Source organism: Canis aureus, chromosome 4, assembly GCF_053574225.1.
Source record: "Canis aureus isolate CA01 chromosome 4, VMU_Caureus_v.1.0, whole genome shotgun sequence".
NCBI lineage: Eukaryota > Metazoa > Chordata > Mammalia > Carnivora > Canidae > Canis > Canis aureus.
In genome coordinates, this window is record NC_135614.1 from 40,901,516 (window position 1) to 40,916,778 (window position 15,263).

The 15,263-nt window shown below is 44.5% G+C and overlaps 1 long non-coding RNA gene across 7 annotated transcripts in view; it reads right to left on the reverse strand.

Moving 5' to 3' along the window:
* The window catches only part of LOC144312600 (uncharacterized), a 157,534-nt gene that overhangs the window by 125,790 nt on the left and 16,481 nt on the right, over positions 1–15,263 (reverse strand). For 2 of the 7 annotated variants that reach the window (XR_013378105.1, XR_013378103.1), the window contains exon 3: positions 10,248–11,009. The exons of the other annotated variants lie outside the window; for them this stretch is intronic. This is a non-coding gene — a long non-coding RNA (uncharacterized LOC144312600). The remainder of the gene's footprint in view (positions 1–10,247; positions 11,010–15,263) is intronic. 7 annotated transcript variants of the gene reach the window in all.

Consider the following 15,263-nt stretch of genomic DNA (forward strand, 5'->3'; position numbering starts at 1 on the left):
TACTTAGACAAAATGGGACTTCTTGCTGTCCCAAAAGATAGGGACTGGAATGAAAATTAAAAAAAAAAAAAAGATAGGGACTGGAGTGATTTCATCCAGACGTTAAAGAAAGAGATAGAAATTTGGTTCACTGAGCCAGAGAGAGGGGTATCTAGAGAGTGATATTCCCCAAGCTACTAACAGTGACTTTTTCTGGAGCTGAGATTATGAGTAATTTGCACTTTTATTTTACATATGTATAAAATAAACATAAATATAATACATGTAATAATATATAATAAATAAACAAATATTTTTATATTTAAAATGTATTTTTATATTTTATACATTTATAAGTTTATATATTACTCAATATTATAATATTCCTACATATAACTTTCATAATAGTAAACTGAAAAAGTAAAGTGAATGAATGCACACAGCAAACCATTCCAGGACACTCTGGCCCTCAGACCAAGCCCCTGGTTCCAGCCTCTGAAGTCAGAGACAGATCACCATGAGCATCAGGAGAGGGCAAGAGATCCTTGGGGTGTAACCACACAGTCCCCAATCCCAATGCCTGGCTTTGGGGCCTGACCCCAGTATTAACTTGGTCTCCTCTCCATCTCGATGTTCCTTGGGAAAGTTTCATACACACACACACACACACACACACACACACGCCTCCAGGGGTAAGGGTGGCCCAGGCCTAGTCACTCAGAACATAAGAGATTCATTCAAGGGCAAGCATATAACCCAATCAGAATTCATCCTATGGCCCTTACTAGAGGCCTAAGAGCAAAGCGCTCTCTTTCACTGGACCTAAGTCTTCCCAGTGCTGCAGGCAGCCGTCTTTCCACCATGATGACAGCACCAACCTGAGGATAGAGCCAGCCCATAGAAAGAGCAAGAGACAGTGAGAGTCCCTGATGTATCATTTGGACACCCAGATGTAGCCATGCTAGACCTATCCTGTCCTGCTCAGTGTGATGAGCTAATTATGTTTAACACAGTTTACTTAGACCCAGTTAATACAGGGACCCTTCAGATACAGACTTGGGTGTTCCCTGGACTCTTCCCCGGGAAGAAGTGTGCTCATGGGTTCTCAGCAAGAACACACGTGGTAGAGTTTTATGAACAGAAGAAACTACAGGGGTAGACAGAGTCTCTGCTCCATCCAGACCAAAGCTCCACCAGCCCAGTGCCTCTTGCTCTTTCTGGTACCCACCCCCCATGTGTTTTTGTTTACAAAATCCTGAGCTTTCAAAAAAGTGTGGGAGTTTACATTCCTCTAGGTGGCCCTAAGCCAACAACCGAAGAAGGTCACAGGGGTATGAAAGACCAGCTCTCTTTGCTCAGAACCAGCTCTGAGAGGTAGATTACATCCCAGAGTCCCCTGCAGATGGAGCTGAAGCCACCCTCATGCGTTCTGTCTAAAAAATCACTCTCCTGAAAATGAGTGTTAAAAATCAGAGAGGATGACAAACCATGAGAGACTCCTAACTCTGGGAAACAAACAAGGAATAGTGGAAGGGGAGGTGGGCAGGGGGATGGGGCGACTGGGTGATGGGCACTGAGGGGGGTACTTGACGGGATGAGCACTGGGTGCTATATGTTGGCAAATCGAACTCCAATAAAAAAAATATACAAAAAAAAAGAATAAGAATTAACCAGATATAGAGGCTGGAGGGAGACCCTGTAGCCTGAGTTTGTGACATAGGTTGTGGCATGTGTAGGGCAAATGAGAGGTCAATGTTGAAGCTTCATTTATGATGTGAGGAGAGTGGGAGATGAGGCCAGGCAGGTTCAGAGAGACCAGATTATCACTGACATTTATGTCCTATGAAGGTGAAATTTATGCTAAAGGTAATGGGGAGCCATTTTTAAAAAATAATTGAGCAGGAATACAGTTGATGAGATGTACATGTCAGATGATTCTTAACTGAAGTGTGAAGCACAGACTAGAAGTGAAACCAGAGTTTAAGTAGACCAGAAAAAAAAAAAGACTAATAAAATTCTTGAGCATAAATAAATAAATAAATAAATAAATAAATATTTTTTTAAAAATAAATAAAAATCATTCTCCTGCTTGACTTCAGGTCCTAATTCCCATCCCTTACTGCTTTAGGAGCACTCACTTCACATATCAACTGTACATAAATCCTCTGAGGGACATAATTTTGGACACCAGGTGCAAACAGGCCAGGCCAGGTGTGCTCTACACAACCCAAAGAGCAAGGGCCACGGGGCCTGGAAGTCATCTTTCTACTGACCCCCAGAAGACTACCTCCCTCCTCCAGGCAGCCCCAGACCAGGGAGTACACTGCCTCTGGAGTACCCACCGCCCCCCAGGACTGTCACACAGGCAGGGAAACTAACTTGGCTCCCCACCTGAGCAGAAAGACAGTGAGGGTGACATGGGACACACAGGCACTCAGGCTTTCATCCCCATCCTGAGCCCTGGACTCGAGGCACTTGGATTCCTCCCCTCTTCAAGCTCTCCTTGTCTTACCAGAGTGCCTCTGGAATGCTCAGCAGTCACCAGTTCAACTACCACAGTCCACTGACCCAGAACTCCACTAGGCAGCTCTCCAGACCCATCTTGGATTGTCCCCTCAAAGCCATGTGCCAGCACCACACAATGGGCACTCCAATTTCATCTCCTCCTGGGGGCACAGGCAGCCAGGGCCCAATTTCTAGTTCTGCTGCTGCTGCTAGATAAAATTTGTACTCAGACCTCCAGAGAAAGGAAGCCCTCACCTCCTGGCCACTCTACAGTGCCCCTCCTAACTTTGTGGACAAAATGACCACAAGAAGTGTGTAAACCTGTTCCAGCATTGAGCACGGCTGCTTTTGTCTTCTCAAGAGCCACTCCCTGTCCTACCAGCAAGAACCTCCTAGCCTGTGTCATCTTGAAGGCTCCAGTGGGGAGCCGCAGCCACAGTGGTTGGTTGGGGTGGACCCTGAGCACAGCCAGGCCGTGACCCTATGGTAGACTCAGGGGACGGGAGTGCTTTCTTTGCTTCTGTTGGATGCGAGGCGAGGAGCACATGCCACGCCAGGAGCCACCGGGGGAAGGATCTGTTCAAAAGTGGAGTCCATGCATTCCCTTCCCTGTTGCTGGGATTTTGTTCTTGTTGTTTTCTTTTGGTTTTCTGCTTAAGCCAGCTTGAACGGGGCTTTTTCTGTCACTTGCACCCAAAAACACAATAACTGACAGAACACCGATGGGTAAAGTACAGAAGAAAGTGCTCCCAGCTGCAGCTCAGACGCTGATTTGTCATATGGCTTTGGTCAAGGCCCTCAACGTCTAAAGCAAAGGCCGTGGAGAGTCGATATACAGATCTCTTCCCAGGCTCTGAGCGGAAAACACCAAGTTTGCTCTGCCTTTACCCTCTACAGAATTATCTTCAAAAGCCTAGTTCAAACCTCTAGGAAGACTGCCCGTCTCTCCCAAGCTCTTGGAAATTCCTCCCTGCTTTGAATTCCTGCAGGATTTACCTGTCTGTGCCACCTACTTGTTCTTACACTGCCTTGATATTTTTAGGCCACAGTCCACGCATATGTGCTACATCCCCCCAAAATTCCCAAGAGCAACTAAGCACATTACTGTATTCCAAGCACTGTGCTACACCCATTACATACGACACTCACAACCTTCCTGCAGCAGAGGACAGTTATTATCACATTATCCCCACTTTAAAGATGAGGCACAGAAGCTCAAAGGAAAGAAGTCACTTGCCAGAGGTCACCCAGCCAGGCATCCCAGGACTGAGATCCTTTGAGATGGTCAACTTCTAGATCACAGGTGCACTTCCCAGACACACATACCCTCCACGCAATGATGTTCATCTCCTATTCATTCCTCCCAGACATCTGCTGCTGGACTCAACTGTTGTGAGCAGATTTCAGGAAGGTGCAGGTCAGGCAGCAGGAAAGGCCAGGTGGCCACTGGGGCTGTCTCGCCAGGCAGCCCAGGCCTGCCAGTGGAGGGGCAAGAGCTCTGCTGAATGGCTCCCCCGCCCCCTGGTTCTATCTGCTCAACTCGTCCCCAGCCCCTCTGCACCATTTGGCCAGGAGATGAGGCATCCCTCCCAGGGAATTCTGAGGCAGCTCTCGAGAGCCATGAAGGTAGCTGGCTAACAGATGAGTGATCCTCCCCCTGAAATGAAGAAATCCAGTCTGAAGCAAGAGCTCACACTGTCAATCTGTAACCAAAACAGCCCATACTCTTTACCTGAACCCTGAGCAGGGCCCCCAAATTAAGCTTGTTATCAAAGAGTAAAACAAACCAAAGTGGGGTTTTTTCCCCCCAGAAAAAAAATGGTAGACCAGTTTGAACCTGGATGAAAACCTGAGTATTTTCTAAGACTATGAACAGGAACAAAAATCAGACATTAAAATGTTCTGTGAGGGGGACCTGGTGGGTTCAGTCGGTTAAGCATCTGCCTTCAGCTCAGGTCATGATCCCAGGGGTCCTGGAATCGAGCCCCACGTGGGACTCCCTGCTCAGTGGGGAGACTGCTTCTTCCTCTTCTCCCTACTTCTGCTCTCTGTCTCTCTCTGTCTCTCTTTGTCTCTCTCTCAAATAAAATCTTTAAAAAAATGTTCTGTGCATGAAACCAATATTCATCCAACTCAAGCTCTTGATTTGAAAAGACATTCAGGAAGGGGCATTTTACCTCCCTGTGAGGCTTGGTAGAGTATGTAATAGTGTTCTAAGGAACACTGTGTAAAAAATGGAGGCTGGCTTCTTTTTAACATAGGAAAAAAAAGTTATTTCATTTTAACCCTCCATAAAGATAAGTGTGAAACTTTCAAAACATTCCGTTCCCTTCCTATTGACAAAAGCATTTCAAGGATTGATCCTTTATCATAATATAACCTAAAATCACCAGCTGAGTGGACAGAGCTTTGAGCACATGAGCTCTGGGACTGTGGTCACCAGCAGTCAAGGGCAGGTGTGGCTCCCAGACAGCCTAACTCAGCCCACCTGATGCCAGCCACGGAGCATGTCCCTTTCTAGAAGGTCTGGCCTGCACAAAAGCATCTAACACCAAATTTCATGCCCCTGAAGAAAGGGCTATCATAAATGTGCCTCTCTTATTCCACTTCAGTCTCTAGACAAGCTACTTTCAAGGTCCCAGAGCAGCAACCAAAGGGTCTGTCAGCTGAAAGTCCCGCAAACCCCAGCCATGAACACATGCTGACCATATTGATCCTAGAGCCTGAAGAAAGAGAACGCAAAGTGGAGAATGGAAAGCTGACTGAATATAAGGTGGAGGAAGGAGCCACCACCACCACCAGCTCTGCATACCATCACACCATAAACATGTGGAAATGATCCTTCCATTGACCAAAAAATCAATTACACCTGTTTTAAAAACCAAGCGCTTCCAAATGGCAAACAGTAGTTACCTGAGGGTATGGGAATGCACAGTAGGAGGCAGAGAGGACTAATACTTATTTTACACTCATATCCATCATCCACAGCCCTCATATGGAGTATGCATATGTTGCATTTACAATGTTTAAATTAAAGGCTAAAAATGGGGCACCTGGGGCTCAGTTGGTTGGGCATCCAACTCTTGATTTCAGCTCAGCTCATGATCTCAGGGTTGTGGGATCAAGCCCTGCCATCAGGCTCTGCGCTGGGTGTGGAGGCTGCTTAGGATTCTCTCTTTCCTCATCCCTCTACCCCTCTTCCCCTTCTCTCTCTCTAAAAAATTAAAATAAAGGCTAAAATGCACATATAAACACACACTATGAGCTAAGCACATGGCAAAGGCAAAAATCACAGAGGGAAGGGAGGATGAATTTAATGCATAAAATTGAAAAATCTCTAGTTATAAAAAAAGAAATTACCTTAAACTATGATGAGAGAGGGAAATATTTAAAATAAATAAGCAATTTATAAAAGAAAAACTACAAATAGCCAGTAAACATAAAACATTCATCCTCACTAATAACTGAGAGCATATGATGGAAATCAGATCATATTTTTGCCTCTCAAACTAGCAAATATGTTTCAAATTTTTTTACAGTATTTGTTGATAAGAGGACAGACAGGTATACAACCTCAACCCTCTTCACAGAAGGATAAATTGGTAAAAAACGTTTTTGGAGAGCAATACTGCTAAACCTATTAATAACTGTTGAAATATTCATAAACTCTGACATAGTAATTCCACTTCTAAGCATTTATCCCTAAGGAAAATCACCATGGCTAAAGATACATGTATTTGGATGTCAAGTGAAGCATTGTTTATAAAAGCAAAAAGTTGGAAATAGCCTCACTGTCCAAACAGTGAATGACTAGTTTAATATATTACAGCATTATACACAGGGAATAACTATGCAGCCATTAAAATGATGATAGAGAAAAATATGAAACAACATAGAAATGTTCTTAATACAGTCAGTGAAAAACACTGTTACGAATGGTTTGTACAATATGAACCCACTTTTATAAATAAAGATAGGTATATATATCTGCACTGAATTTTTAAAACCCAATTATAGGCTATTTTAATTTCCTCTTTTACATTTTTCTGCATTTTTTCTAATTAAAAATCTGTATTTTTTAATAAAAAATACCCAGTGCTGAAACACATCCAAGAATCATTCTCAAGTAATCAATCAGGAAACAAACATCTTTAAGTCAAAAAGCTAGGGATCCCTGGGTGGCGCAGCGGTTTGGCGCCTGCCTTTGGCCCAGGGCGCGATCCTGGAGACCCAGGATCGAATCCCACATCGGGCTCCCGGTGCATGGAGCCTGCTTCTCCCTCTGCCTATGTCTCTGCCTCTCTCTCTCTCACTGTGTGCCTATCATAAATAAATAAAAATTTAAAAAGAAAAAAAAAAAAGCTAAGAACCAAAGGCATATCAAACAAGATAAAGTAGTATCAATTGTTTCAAATAACCCCTCCTATTAATCTTCTATGCCTTTTTTTTTTTTTGTAAGACCACGGAATATAAGTTCATACAGATGAGGTCATTGCATTGCAAAACTTGCTGGACCAGGACAATATTCTAAAATCATAATCTACTCTTACCCATGGAAAAGAAGAAAAGAAGCTTGCTCCCTTATTTTCCTAGAAGAAAACAAATGTATCTTTAAACCTCAAGGTGGAAAGGCAGATTTCATGGGGTTCTGAGAGCAGGATGGCTTGATTTACCACAGATATTGCTTCGTGCCAGTGTGAAATTCAGATTTTCCAAATAATGAAAGGGGTATACTTGAGGAGAAAATTCCATTTGCAAGCTGTAAAATATCAGTGTGCCATGGCAAGAAAAGAGATAAAATATCAATGAGGAGGAACTAGAGATCCTCACTGCCCCACAGAGCTTTTCTGGGGCTAGCACACACACTCACATTAATAGTTGCCCAGGAAATGCTGGCTGGATCACACTGGTGGCAGGTTTCACAAGGTTCCTCTCACAACTTCTATCTGATCTCACATCCTCAACCAGAAATATTTTCCCTCTCAGTGGAGGTCAACACAAAATATTTAAGCCACAGGACTGAGATAGACAGGACAACACGACATCTCAATGAAGAGGAAAGTGAGACACATGACAGAAGGGTCAACTGGACATTCATGGCTTAATCCACTTATGCCTCTTCTCCACTGTCAGTATGGAGATCCTCTCAAGCAGGCACTAACCTCCAGAATACTGAAGCACGACTGACAAGTTCATTAATTACTCCTTGTCAGACACACTCATGTGCTGGGAAGAATGTCTCACTGTCCACTTGCATCCTATGGCCGAGTTAGGAAGACATTCAAATATGAATCTGTACCATAATCAAATGAATGACTATCCACACACCAGAATTACATCTCCCATTATTATATTATTGATCCTCCCCAGGATGCAGACAATAGTCCCTTCTGATCTTTGACCTAGCATGTCAAGAGAATTTCATTCGCAATGTACCATTTTTTAACTGAATAATGAGATTGTAAAAGAAATTTATCTTCACTGGCTTTTAACCACCTGGAGATTTTTTCCGCTGTTTGCGCATTTCCTACCAACCAAATCACAGACTGTTCAGACAGCTTATGAGCACAGTACATCATCTAGCTTGGAAATGATCTGCAGCTAAATCTCTCTTCACTATAATTCTCCCAGAAGGGGGTGTTCTGTGTTCTTTTAGAGACCTGTCTGGCAGAAAGCTAAAGAGAAAATTTCCTGAGACAGTTTTCCTACACAAGGTTGGTTCTAGAAGTTTTCGGAGGGGATGGGATGAGAGTGTGTCCGATGTGAAGATGTTGAGCCACCACAGCCAGTAAATGTTTGCTGAATAGGAGGATTACACTAGTGCATGAAGGGTGTTAGTCCTGAGCAGTAGTATAAAAGGGAAGGACAGAAAAAGGCCTTAGGGCCGAGCAGAGTGAGGACACTCAAGATCAGACATAGAAAAGTCAAAAACTTGACCACATCACTTTGTCCCAAATCCCAAATCAAGGTGGCCATATTTAATGATCAGATGAGTTTGGTAAGCAACAATCTTTGAGCGTAAATTATTTAAGAACCACTTTACTAAAAGAATAGGGTTTGTTGTATAAATGTTCTTTGTCAAATACATGATGCTTGCCATTTTTGGCTGGAAATGTGGTTTATACTATTTATACAGAGATTTATGTAACTTTCAGATGACTTTTGTATATATTTGTGAGCATCTGCTCACTCGAGCGTTGCATATGGTCAGCACTGAATATATGTTTGCTGCATAAAGAGATAAATGAATGGCTGCCATTGGAAAGCAAACATTCCCAAACATTTGGCCACAAAACTGGGGGGAATGCTGAAGATCTGATAGGATATGAACCTGATCCACTGTCATACAACCTGAAGAATCCCATCTGGAAATCTCCCCTGAAGAAGACAAAAAAAAAAAAAAAACACTATGTAACCTAAGGAGAAAAAGAAGTAGGATGCACTGGGCAGTTTAAGAAATTGAGAATAATGTTCATTTTCTAGCTCATATCCACTAAGGCCAGGCACTGTCAGGTTCTGACTCTGAACCTCCTTTCACTTCCTCCCTGCCCCACACTTCATGAAAGTCCAGAGTGAACGTGTCATCCCTTCACCAGGCATGCCAATACTCAGGACGGCTCTAGTCCAAGGCCGGGCCACAGAACAATACTGACTCTCCCCTGCCAACTCTCCTACGGTATCAGGGATGAGACCTCTCCCAACTTCCCCATCACTTGTCACTTACTGAGGGATTGACGAAAGCTTGAAATGCAAACTCAAGTGAGTTAACTTTCCAAGTCTGGGTTTTCTGCTTGGTAAAATGGAGAGAACTCGACTCATCATTATTCACGGAAGGATCCAAGCACAGCATCGGCAAGGAAATACTCATTTGCCAATGCCATAGAAGAAAATCTAGAGCATCTCCCTTTACCCCTACTGTGGAATAGTACTAAAAATATCCAGGCTGGTGTTTCTGGGATTTTGCAGTAGGGATGTGGTGAGAATGGAAGGCCAGAAAGATGCTAGCCTCAGCGTCTAGATCACCATCTGGTTGGACCAGGTGTTGTCATCAGCTGAGAGTAGGGAAGAGGGGCAGATTTGGCTAAATCCCATAGCAGATTCATGGAAAGGTGTGAATCCATACCTCCACCCACAGCAGGATGGCCTGAGGGTGGTGGGCAGGCCCACTACTGCACAGATGCAAGGTCAGATAGGGCTCTGTTGAATATTCACTGTTAAAGTAGTTATAAATCTATTTAGATTATTTATTTACATTTCCCAGGAAAATTATAGCCACATCATGTAACACTGCTTCAGAGGAGTGCTTCCCAAGGTGACACCACATAAGCTTCCCTTTCAAAAATAAGTCTGAGGCAGGCATGTAGCTGAGGACCAAGAAGATGCAGCATCCTCACTTCTGGGTTCTGGGGAATTGTCTTTGTTTTGTCTTCCCCCACCTCCACTGGACGCTCAACATCCTACAGACACACGCAGAGTTAAGCAGTTAAATAGGTTTTAGACCACAAACTGGAGAGGTCTAAGTGTATCAGCCCAGGAAAGATTCTGAGAGGGTTTACAGCCTACAAAAATAGCCTGCTTACCTTTGCTTAACCTTTTTTCACACCATGCATATTATTATCCCATAGGACACACCTTGCAAGTTACTGCTCCACATTTTCTAAATTTTACCTTCGGGGAAAATCCAACCACGAAAGAGCTGAATGCTTGGGTCAGAGTGGTTCAGGTTCTCGTGTGATCGTTTTCATTGGAAGGGCCTTGCTTACCTGGCATCTGCCTCCATGGAGGGAATTTTTGGGTGAGGTGTATAAAACTCACTGCTCCGTGTACTGCAGCACTGTGGTGAAGAGATCCTTGACTTCATCACACAGTGTTTCCTCCGTGAAAACCCAGGCTAGAAACCTTTAGTCTTCCATAATCAGACAGATGTTTGGTTCCAGTAAGAACTGTGCTTCTCCTGGGATGCCCGGCTGGCTCAATGGTTGAGCATCTGCCTTCAGCTCAAGTCGTGATCCCAGGGTCCTGGGATCGAGTCCCACAGTAGGCTCCCTATAGGGAGCCTGCTTCTCCCTCTGCCTGTGTCTCTGCCTTTCTCTGTGCATCTCTCATGAAGAAATGAATAAATAAATCTTGAAAAAAAGAAGAAGAAGAACTGTGCTTCTCCTAAGTGAGCCAATGTGGGTCCAGTTGCCAGACCACATGAGGCCTCTTGAAGATCATATTTCTGCCTTTGCTTTGGCCACTGCTGAGCTCAGAGTTAGATCTGTAGTTCACCTTTAGAAACTGCACAGGACTTTAAGGCTCAAGCATCTGTGTTCAAGTCTACCCCTGGTAGGTTCTCCTGTGTCATCCTGGTCCCTCTTCACTCTCACATCTTTCTTTACATCAATTGTCCTGCTGTGTTCTGTGAGTTTGCTCCAAGGTCTCCTGAGGAAGGAGGGATGATTCATAGATCTTTCAACACTTCTTTCTTTCCATGAAGATGAAGCAGGGAAGACCATGTGGGCCACAGGACAAGAAGGGCCTCCCTGCAGGAAAACAAACATCTTGCTTATCCCATGGAGAAACACTATGTGTTCTTACGTTGTTTGCTTTTTAGATGTCCAGGTTTTGGTTTTCTGTAATTCTTTCTTTGGGTATAAATTATCAAAAGTGGTGTTTGTACATGGCTTGTCTATTTTAGTTTTAGGACTTTTTTCTTTAATTCTTGTGTACTTAAAACCTGAGTCTATAGGTAGCCCACCTAAATAAAAATCTTAAAGTGGGGCACTTCTCTGAAAATCCAGAAGCCAAATCTGCCCCTCTTCCCTACTCTCAGCTGATGACAACACCTGGTCCAACCAGATGGTGATCTAGACGCTGAGGCTAGCATCTTTCTGGCCTTCCATTCTCACCAAATCCCTACTGCAAAATCCCAGAAACACCAGCCTGGATATTTTTAGTACTATTCCATAGTAGGGATTAAGGGAGATGCTCTAGATTTTCTTCTATGGCATTGGCAAATGAGTATTTCCTTGCCGATGCTGTGCTTGGATCCTTCCATGAATAATGATGAGTCAAGTTCTCTCCATTTTACCAAGCAGAAAATCCAGACTTGGAAAGTTAACTCACTTGATTTTGCATTTCAAGCTTTCGTCAATCCCTCAGTAAGTGACAAGTGATGGGGAAGTTGGGAGGGGTGAGAAACAAAACATTCCACCCAGAATTCCAGGAGCTCTGACAGAAAGGCAGCATGAGGCTAAATTATGGAATGCTTCTGTCATTGCCCCGTTCTTCAGTTCTCTCTTGCATTCCAAAAATCCTCTCTCTGCTCCATCTTTTCCCTCCTAGAAAGGTGCCAAGAGGCCTCTACCACCACTCTTCCCTGACTGCCCCGGACCTCTTAATGTGGTTGGTCTCCCAGGCTTCCACCTTTGTCTTTCCTCTTTCTGTGTCCTCTGCTTCACAATCAAGGACCCTGGCAGGTAGAGGAGCGTGATCAATTAATTCACTCTAAGGCATCTATGACAGCCCTATGTTAACATATTCCTTCTCTCAGACAGAGATGCATTTTTAAAAGAGACCACAGGGAAGCATCCACACCTTGACTCAAAGGAATAAAATTTTGAATGAAGGGCAGTTAGCAGGAGGCTGGGCAAATATTTTCTCAATGGCAGCAGGTTTCCTGGCACCCTGACTGCCCTGCCATGGGAAAGCCTTGGGCCCAGGTTGTAGAAGATGAAACCCATCCCTGTGTCCTCCACCTAGTGCACTGTCATCTTTTATGGCTGGTCTGTAACAAGGGACAGAGCCGTCACTGATGGAGGCTAGCTAGCCTGGAGGTCGGGACTGCAGGAGTCACAGCCCAGAGGAGTCACCCTCACTGGCCTGCCTTGGGCCAACCTGGGCCAGACCCAATAGCTCACTCTTCCCCAGGAACCAGACCTGCCTCCAACAGGCAACTCATCAAAAGGCCTCAACTTCATCGGGTCCCTGCAGCTCACTAGTTGTGGGAGCCACCTGGTTTCCTTGCCGGGTTGAACTTCATGCAGGCAGCCTCCTAGCTGGACATCCAAACTCCCCCACCCCCTAGTGGAGAGAGAAAAGCCATGCGCCTCCCAGCCAGGCCCCAGGCCCGGCTCTTTAGAGTCAAAGCAGCCCTCCACCAGCTAGGTAGAGAGGACTATTGCAGGAAAGAGGAGTAGGCCCTGCCAGACACATTTGTTCCTCCCCAGGCCTCCCCTGAGGGTCTTTGATGACCTTCACACACAGTTTTTCTGGCCTACCGTGATCACACCACGTCTTGGACTATGAGATGTCAAATATGTAAATGAAAATAGAAAAAGTGTGTCCTTGCACTCGCTCTCTCAATGGGAGTACAAGGCATTAGGGAACCAGATTCTGGGAGGCTTTACTTTTCCATAATCAGCCAGATGTTTGGGCTGGCCCGGATTATCAGGCCCAACAGAACTCTGCAGTTTCTACTGGGGCTAAATCACCTCAGAGGCCCACATCACCTGCCCTATGGCTGTACCAGCTCCAAGGCCCCAAGGAAGCTAATACTTTTCCCAGGCCAAGAGTGATTTTGACAGTCCATCTTTGGGGTTTAACCTCTGACATACTTGACATGCAGAGTACCTTTGTCTTTGGTTTTGGGGTTTATTTTTGGCTTATTTGTTGCTTTTCCTTAAACTGACAAAAATGTAAGAAAATTCCATTTTCTTGAATTCCTTAGCTGGATGAACATTTGTTCTCAATGACTCACTCTGATACAGGGTTTCAAGGAAAGATGAAATCTTGTCATCTCCAGTGACAAGATGCAGGCTGTCCCAAAGAAAGGAGGGGCACGCAAGAACATTCCAGGCATTCACCAGGTCACCTGTTCCTTCAACAAGCATTGGTCTGGCCATTAGGGTAGGAAGGTAAATAAGTCCCCTAAATATGGCCCTCCAGAAGCTCCTCCAAGTCAAGGGAAGGAGGCAGATGGTGGGAGAAGAGTACAGTATTTATGTACCCTGATGGAGGATTGAACAAAGTGGTAGAGAAGGTCATAGAAGATGGCATTTTGTTTGATTCTTGAAAAATGAGCAAAAAAATCCTGAGAAGGGGATTTTTTCAGAGGGAGCCTCACCCTGCCACAAATATCTGTTACTGACTCAGTGCTCCAAGGCAGGCCAAGATGCCTTTGCTCCCATTCCAGCCCTGAGCCATGGGTCCCTAGAGACTGAGGCTGGCTCTTCTGTTCCCCCTCAAATGACCACTTCCCCTGGATTAAGAATGATGTGGGGCAAATATTGGAGCCAATTTAAAAGTTAGAATACTTCACATAAAACTAATCTTGAATTTGTTGCTTCTCTGGAAAAACTGGAAGATAGGATGATACTGGGCCCATATTCTGGCAGCCAACTCCACGCAGGGGCTGAGTGGGCACTGCTCCCATCACACAGTGCCTGTACCAGTTAGTCTTTGCTATGTTTAAGAAACCACCCCAAATCTTAGTGGCATAAAACAATAATCATTTACTAGCCATGAGTATCTGCAATTTGGATTGAGCCCAACTCAGTGTTTCTTCAGCTGGTCTCACCTAGGCTCACACATATGGCTGTGGCCAGAAGCTGACAGGTGTTGGATGGGATACCCCAATTCTCCTCTACGTGGCCTGTCCAGTGGGCTAACTCAGTGGTCTTCCATCAGCGAGTGAGGGCAAGTCACAGTACACAAGCATTTTTCAAGCCTCTGCCTACATGCCTTTTATTAATGTCCCATTGGTTAAAGCAAGACACAAGATCAGTCAGATTCAGGGGTTAGCAAAATAGACTTTATCTCTTTATCTCTTGATAGGAGAAGCTACATGGAATCAATAGTTATTTTTCCCATGGGCTCTCCAGTTCACCATAATCCCCCACCTTGCAGAAACTGGGAGTCAGCTGCCATTTCTCCTTTAACTTGAAATCCTGGTTTTGCCGGGACACCTGCACCCCGATGTTTATAGCAGCAATGTCCACAATAGCCAAACTGTGGAAGGAGTCTCGGTATCCATCGAAAGATGAATGGATAAAGAAGATGTGGTTTATGTATACAATGGAATATTCCTCAGCCATTAGAAATGACAAATACCCACCATTTGCTTCGACGTGGATGGAACTGGAGGGTATTATGCTGAGTGAAATAAGTCAATCGGAGAAGGACAAACATTATATGGTCTCATTCATTTGGGGAATATAAAAAATAGTGAAAGGGAATAAAGGGAAAGGGAGAAAAAATGAGTGGGAAATATCAGAAAGGGAGACAGAACATGAGAGACTCCTAACTCTGGGAAACGAACTAGGGGTGGTAGAAAGGGAGGTGGACGGGGTGGGGAGGGGTGACTGGGTGACAGGCACTGAGGAGGGCACTTGATGGGATGAGCACTGGGTGTTATTCTATATGTTGGCAAACTGAACACCAATAAAAAAATAAATTTATTGGGGATCCCTGGGTGGTGCAGCGATTTAGCACCTGCCTTTGGCCCAGGGCGTGATCCTGGAGACCCGGGATCGAATCCCACGCGGGGCTCCCGGTGCATGGAGCCTGCTTCTCCCTCTGCCTGTGTCTCTGCCTCTCTCTCTCTCTGTGTGTGACTATCATAAATAAATAAATAAATAAATAAATAAATAAATAAATAAATAAATAAAATAAAAATAAATTTATTAAAAAAAAGAAATCCTGGTTTTCTTACATCTGGTCTTCCTCAAAACTTCACTAAACCTGGAACCCTAGAGGCATCCAAATTAAAGAAATGAACCTAAAACTCTGAGCCTATG